The sequence below is a fragment of the Lonchura striata genome, chromosome 10 (assembly GCF_050655825.1).
Source record: "Lonchura striata isolate lonStrDom1 chromosome 10, ASM5065582v1, whole genome shotgun sequence".
NCBI classification, from domain to species: Eukaryota; Metazoa; Chordata; class Aves; order Passeriformes; family Estrildidae; genus Lonchura; species Lonchura striata.
Genome location: NC_140712.1, coordinates 4,049,457 through 4,057,242, shown reverse-complemented (window position 1 = coordinate 4,057,242; position 7,786 = coordinate 4,049,457).

Here is a 7,786-nt window from a genome sequence, read left to right as displayed (position 1 = left end):
TCAGCAACCTGGACTGGTGAATTTTCTTTCCCAGGGAAAATGGCCAAAGGATGTGCCCAGGGGCCCCTGGCCCTGGGCTCGGGCCTGAGTGTAAAGAATCCCTCTATCGAAGGATGGATCACAGACCAAAGTTGTCCCCTCCTCATAGTTGTGCTGCCCTGATAGACCCAAGGGAGCCCTACAAACTGACATCAGCAACCTGGACTGGTGAGTTTTCTTTCCCGGGGAAAATGGCCAAAGCATGTGCCAAGGGGCCCCAAGCACAGGGCTGGGACCTGACTGCAGAGAATCCTTATATCGAAGTTTGGATCCCCAACCTAAGTTGCCCCCTCCTCAAAGTTGTGCTGCCCTGATAGACCCAAGGGAGCCCTACAAACTGACATCAGCAACCTGGACTGGTGAATTTTCTTTCCCAGGGAAAATGGCCAAAGCATGTGCCCAGGGGCCCCTGGCACTGGTCTGGGGCCTGAATGCAAAAAATCCTTATATCGAAGGATGGACCCCAGACCGAAGTTGTCCCCTCCGCAAAGTTGTGCTGCCCTGATAGACCCAAGGGAGCCCTACAAACTGACATCAGCAACCTGGACTGGTGAGTTTTCTTTCCCAGGGAAAATGGCCAAAGGATGTGCCCAGGGGCCCCAGGCACTGGGCTCGGGCCTGACTGTAAAAAATCCTTCTATCGAAGGATGGACCCCAGACCGAAGTTGTCCCCATCTCATACTTGTGCTGCCCTGATAGACCCAAGGGAGCCCTACAAACTGACATCAGCAACCTGGACTGGTGAGTTTTCTTTCCCAGGGAAAATGGCCAAAGGATGTGCCCAGGAGCCCCAAGAACAGGGCTGGGACCTGACTGCAAAGAATCCCTATATCGAAGAATGGATCACAGACCAAAATTGTCCGCTCCTCAAATTTCTGCTGCCCAGATAGACCCAAGGGAGCCCTACAAAGTGACATCAGCAAACTGGACTGGTGAGTTTTCTTTCCCAGGGAAAATGGCCAAAGCATGTGCCCAGGGGCCCCTGGCACTGGGGTGGGCCCTGACTGCAAAAAATCCTTATATCGAAGAATGGATCACAGACCGAAGTTGTCCCCTCCTCATAGTTGTGCTGCCCTGATAGAACCAAGGGAGCCCTACAAACTGACATCAGCAACCTGGACTGGTGAGTTTTCTTTCCCAGGGAAAATGGCCAAAGGATGTGCCCAGTGGTCCGTGGCACTGGGCTGGGGCCTGACTGCAAAGAATCCTTATATCGAAGGATGGATCGCAGACCAAAATTGTCCCCTCCTCAAATTTCTGCTTCCCAGATAGACCCAAGGGAGCCCTACAAACTGACATCAGCAACCTGGACTGGTGAATTTTCTTTCCCAGGGAAAATGGCCAAAGGATGTGCCCACGGGCCCCTGGCACTGGGCTCGGACCTGACTGCAAAGAATCCTTATATCGAAGGATGGACCCCAGACTGAAGTTGTCCCCTCCTCATAGTTGTGCTGCCCTGATAGACCCAAGGGAGCCCTACAAAGTGACATCAGCAACCTGGACTGGTGAGTTTTCTTTCCCAGGGAAAATGGCCAAAGGATGTGCCCAGGGGCCCCTGAACCCGGGCTGGGGACTGACAGCGAAGAATCCTTATATCAAAGAATGGATCACAGACCGAAGTTGTCCCCTCCTCAAAGTTGTGCTGCCCTGAGAGACCCAAGGGAGCCCTACAAACTGACATCAGCAACCTGGACTGGTGAGTTTTCTTTCCCAGGGAAAATGGCTAAAGGATGTGCCCATGGGGCCCAGGCACTGGGCTGGGCCTGACTGCAAAGAATCCTTATATCGTAGGATGGATCGCAGACCAATGTTGTCCCCTCCTCAAATTTCTGCTTCCCAGATAGACCCAAGGGAGCCCTACAAACTGACATCAGCAACCTGGACTGATGAGTTTTCTTTCCCAGGGAAAATGGCCAAAGGATGTGCCCAGGGGCCCGTGGCACTGGGGTGGGGCCTGAATGCAAATAATCCTTATATCGAAGGATGGTTCGCAGACCAAAGTTGTCCCCACCTCAAATTTCTGCTTCCCAGATAGACCCAAGGGAGCCCTACAAACTGACATCAGCAACCTGGAATGGTGAGTTTTCTTTCCAAGGGAAAATGGCCAAAGGATGTGCCCAGGGGCCCCTGGCCCTGGGCTCGGGCCTGAGTGTAAAGAATCCCTCTATCGAAGGATGGATCACAGACCAAAGTTGTCCCCACCTCAAACTTGTGCTGCCCTGATAGACCCAAGGGAGCCCTACAAACTGACATCAGCAACCTGGACTGGTGAGTTTTCTTTCCCAGGGAAAATGGCCAAAGGATGTGCCCAGGGGCCCGTGGCACTGGGGTGGGGCCTGAATGCAAATAATCCTTATATCGAAGGATGGTTCGCAGACCAAAGTTGTCCCCTCCTCAAATTTCTGCTTCCCAGATAGACCCAAGGGAGCCCTACAAAGTGACATCAGCAACCTGGAATGGTGAGTTTTCTTTCCAAGGGAAAATGGCCAAAGGATGTGCCCAGGGGCCCCTGGCCCTGGGCTCGGGCCTGAGTGTAAAGAATCCCTCTATCGAAGGATGGATCACAGACCAAAGTTGTCCCCACCTCAAACTTGTGCTGCCCTGATAGACCCAAGGGAGCCCTACAAACTGACATCAGGAACCTGGACTGGTGAGTTTTCTTTCCCAGGGAAAATGGCCAAAGGATGTGCCCAGGGGCCCCTGAACCCGGGCTGGGGACTGACAGCGAAGAATCCTTATATCAAAGAATGGATCACAGACCGAAGTTGTCCCCTCCTCAAAGTTGTGCTGCCCTGAGAGACCCAAGGGAGCCCTACAAACTGACATCAGCAACCTGGACTGGTGAATTTTCTTTCCCAGGGAAAATGACCAAAGGATGTGCCCAGGGGCCCGTGGCACTAGGCTGGGGCCTGACTGCAAAGAATCCCTATATCGAAGGATGGTTCGCAGACCAAATTTGTCCCCTCCTCAAATTTCTGCTTCCCAGATAGACCCAAGGGAGCCCTACAAACTGACATCAGGAACCTGGACTGGTGAGTTTTCTTTCCCAGGGAAAATGGCCAAAGGATGTGCCCAGGGGCCCCTGGCCCTGGGCTCGGGCCTGAGTGTAAAGAATCCCTCTATCGAAGGATGGATCACAGACCAAAGTTGTCCCCTCCTCATAGTTGTGCTGCCCTGATAGACCCAAGGGAGCCCTACAAACTGACATCAGCAACCTGGACTGCTGAGTTTTCTTTCCCAGGGAAAATGGCCAAAGGATGTGCCCATGGGGCCCAGGCACTGGGCTGGGCCTGACTGCAAAGAATCCTTATATCGTAGGATGGATCGCAGACCAATGTTGTCCCCTCCTCAAATTTCTCCTTCCCAGATAGACCCAAGGGAGCCCTACAAACTGACATCAGCAACCTGGACTGGTGAGTTTTCTTTCCCAGGGAAAATAGCCAAAGCATGTGCCCAGGGGCCCCAAGCACAGGGCTGGGACCTGACTGCAAAGTATCCTTATATCAAAGGATGGTTCGCAGACCTAAGTTGTTGCCTCCTCAAATTTCTGCTGCCCAGATAGACCCAAGGGAGCCCTACAAACTGACATCAGCAACCTGGACTGGTGAATTTTCTTTCCCAGGGAAAATGGCCAAAGCATGTGCCCAGGGGCCCCTGGCACTGGGCTGGGGCCTGAATGCAAAAAATCCTTATATCGAAGGATGGACCCCAGACCGAAGTTGTCCCCTCCGCAAAGTTGTGCTGCCCTGATAGACCCAAGGGAGCCCTACAAACTGACATCAGCAACCTGGACTGATGAGTTTTCTTTCCCAGGGAAAATGGCCAAAGGATGTGCCCAGGGGCCCGTGGCACTGGGCTGGGTCCTGACTGCAAAGAATCCCTCTATCGAAGGATGGATCACAGACCAAAGTTGTCCCCTCCTCAAAGTTGTGCTGCCCTGATAGACCCAAGGGAGCCCTACAAACCTACATCAGCAACCTGGACTGGTGAGTTTTCTTTCCCAGGGAAAATGGCCAAAGGATGTACGCAGGGGCCCCTGGCACTGGGCTGGGGCCTGAATGCAAATAATCCTTATATCGAAGGATGGACCCCAGACCGAAGTTGTCCCCTCCTCAAAGTTGTGCTGCCCGGATAGACCCAAGGGAGCCCTACAAACTGACATCAGCAACCTGGACTGGTGAGTTTTCTTTCCCAGGGAAAATGGCCAAAGGATGTGCCCAGGGGCCCCAGGCACTGGGCTCGGGCCTGACTGTAAAAAATCCTTCTATCGAAGGATGGACCCCAGACCGAAGTTGTCCCCATCTCATACTTGTGCTGCCCTGATAGACCCAAGGGAGCCCTACAAACTGACATCAGCAACCTGGACTGGTGAGTTTTCTTTCCCAGGGAAAATGGCCAAAGGATGTGCCCAGGAGCCCCAAGAACAGGGCTGGGACCTGACTGCAAAGAATCCCTATATCGAAGAATGGATCACAGACCAAAATTGTCCGCTCCTCAAATTTCTGCTGCCCAGATAGACCCAAGGGAGCCCTACAAAGTGACATCAGCAAACTGGACTGGTGAGTTTTCTTTCCCAGGGAAAATGGCCAAAGCATGTGCCCAGGGGCCCCTGGCACTGGGGTGGGCCCTGACTGCAAAAAATCCTTATATCGAAGAATGGATCACAGACCGAAGTTGTCCCCTCCTCATAGTTGTGCTGCCCTGATAGAACCAAGGGAGCCCTACAAACTGACATCAGCAACCTGGACTGGTGAGTTTTCTTTCCCAGGGAAAATGGCCAAAGGATGTGCCCAGTGGTCCGTGGCACTGGGCTGGGGCCTGACTGCAAAGAATCCTTATATCGAAGGATGGATCGCAGACCAAAATTGTCCCCTCCTCAAATTTCTGCTTCCCAGATAGACCCAAGGGAGCCCTACAAACTGACATCAGCAACCTGGACTGGTGAATTTTCTTTCCCAGGGAAAATGGCCAAAGGATGTGCCCACGGGCCCCTGGCACTGGGCTCGGACCTGACTGCAAAGAATCCTTATATCGAAGGATGGACGCCAGACTGAAGTTGTCCCCTCCTCATAGTTGTGCTGCCCTGATAGACCCAAGGGAGCCCTACAAAGTGACATCAGCAACCTGGACTGGTGAGTTTTCTTTCCCAGGGAAAATGGCCAAAGGATGTGCCCAGGGGCCCCTGAACCCGGGCTGGGGACTGACAGCGAAGAATCCTTATATCAAAGAATGGATCACAGACCGAAGTTGTCCCCTCCTCAAAGTTGTGCTGCCCTGAGAGACCCAAGGGAGCCCTACAAACTGACATCAGCAACCTGGACTGGTGAGTTTTCTTTCCCAGGGAAAATGGCTAAAGGATGTGCCCATGGGGCCCAGGCACTGGGCTGGGCCTGACTGCAAAGAATCCTTATATCGTAGGATGGATCGCAGACCAATGTTGTCCCCTCCTCAAATTTCTGCTTCCCAGATAGACCCAAGGGAGCCCTACAAACTGACATCAGCAACCTGGACTGATGAGTTTTCTTTCCCAGGGAAAATGGCCAAAGGATGTGCCCAGGGGCTCGTGGCACTGGGGTGGGGCCTGAATGCAAATAATCCTTATATCGAAGGATGGTTCGCAGACCAAAGTTGTCCCCACCTCAAATTTCTGCTTCCCAGATAAACCCAAGGGAGCCCTACAAACTGACATCAGCAACCTGGACTGGTGAGTTTTCTTTCCCAGGGAAAATGGCCAAAGGATGTGCCCAGGGGCCCGTGGCACTGGGGTGGGGCCTGAATGCAAATAATCCTTATATCGAAGGATGGTTCGCAGACCAAATTTGTCCCCTCCTCAAATTTCTGCTTCCCAGATAGACCCAAGGGAGCCCTACAAACTGACATCAGCAACCTGGAATGGTGAGTTTTCTTTCCAAGGGAAAATGGCCAAAGGATGTGCCCAGGGGCCCCTGGCCCTGGGCTCGGGCCTGAGTGTAAAGAATCCCTCTATCGAAGGATGGATCACAGACCAAAGTTGTCCCCACCTCAAACTTGTGCTGCCCTGATAGACCCAAGGGAGCCCTACAAACTGACATCAGCAACCTGGACTGGTGAGTTTTCTTTCCCAGGGAAAATGGCCAAAGGATGTGCCCAGGGGCCCGTGGCACTGGGGTGGGGCCTGAATGCAAATAATCCTTATATCGAAGGATGGTTCGCAGACCAAAGTTGTCCCCTCCTCAAATTTCTGCTTCCCAGATAGACCCAAGGGAGCCCTACAAAGTGACATCAGCAACCTGGAATGGTGAGTTTTCTTTCCAAGGGAAAATGGCCAAAGGATGTGCCCAGGGGCCCCTGGCCCTGGGCTCGGGCCTGAGTGTAAAGAATCCCTCTATCGAAGGATGGATCACAGACCAAAGTTGTCCCCACCTCAAACTTGTGCTGCCCTGATAGACCCAAGGGAGCCCTACAAACTGACATCAGGAACCTGGACTGGTGAGTTTTCTTTCCCAGGGAAAATGGCCAAAGGATGTGCCCAGGGGCCCCTGAACCCGGGCTGGGGACTGACAGCGAAGAATCCTTATATCAAAGAATGGATCACAGACCGAAGTTGTCCCCTCCTCAAAGTTGTGCTGCCCTGAGAGACCCAAGGGAGCCCTACAAACTGACATCAGCAACCTGGACTGGTGAATTTTCTTTCCCAGGGAAAATGACCAAAGGATGTGCCCAGGGGCCCGTGGCACTGGGCTGGGGCCTGACTGCAAAGAATCCCTATATCGAAGGATGGTTCGCAGACCAAATTTGTCCCCTCCTCAAATTTCTGCTTCCCAGATAGACCCAAGGGAGCCCTACAAACTGACATCAGGAACCTGGACTGGTGAGTTTTCTTTCCCAGGGAAAATGGCCAAAGGATGTGCCCAGGGGCCCCTGGCCCTGGGCTCGGGCCTGAGTGTAAAGAATCCCTCTATCGAAGGATGGATCACAGACCAAAGTTGTCCCCTCCTCATAGTTGTGCTGCCCTGATAGACCCAAGGGAGCCCTACAAACTGACATCAGCAACCTGGACTGCTGAGTTTTCTTTCCCAGGGAAAATGGCCAAAGGATGTGCCCATGGGGCCCAGGCACTGGGCTGGGCCTGACTGCAAAGAATCCTTATATCGTAGGATGGATCGCAGACCAATGTTGTCCCCTCCTCAAATTTCTCCTTCCCAGATAGACCCAAGGGAGCCCTACAAACTGACATCAGCAACCTGGACTGGTGAGTTTTCTTTCCCAGGGAAAATAGCCAAAGCATGTGCCCAGGGGCCCCAAGCACAGGGCTGGGACCTGACTGCAAAGTATCCTTATATCAAAGGATGGTTCGCAGACCTAAGTTGTTGCCTCCTCAAATTTCTGCTGCCCAGATAGACCCAAGGGAGCCCTACAAACTGACATCAGCAACCTGGACTGGTGAATTTTCTTTCCCAGGGAAAATGGCCAAAGCATGTGCCCAGGGGCCCCTGGCACTGGGCTGGGGCCTGAATGCAAAAAATCCTTATATCGAAGGATGGACCCCAGACCGAAGTTGTCCCCTCCGCAAAGTTGTGCTGCCCTGATAGACCCAAGGGAGCCCTACAAACTGACATCAGCAACCTGGACTGATGAGTTTTCTTTCCCAGGGAAAATGGCCAAAGGATGTGCCCAGGGGCCCGTGGCACTGGGCTGGGTCCTGACTGCAAAGAATCCCTCTATCGAAGGATGGATCACAGACCAAAGTTGTCCCCTCCTCAAAGTT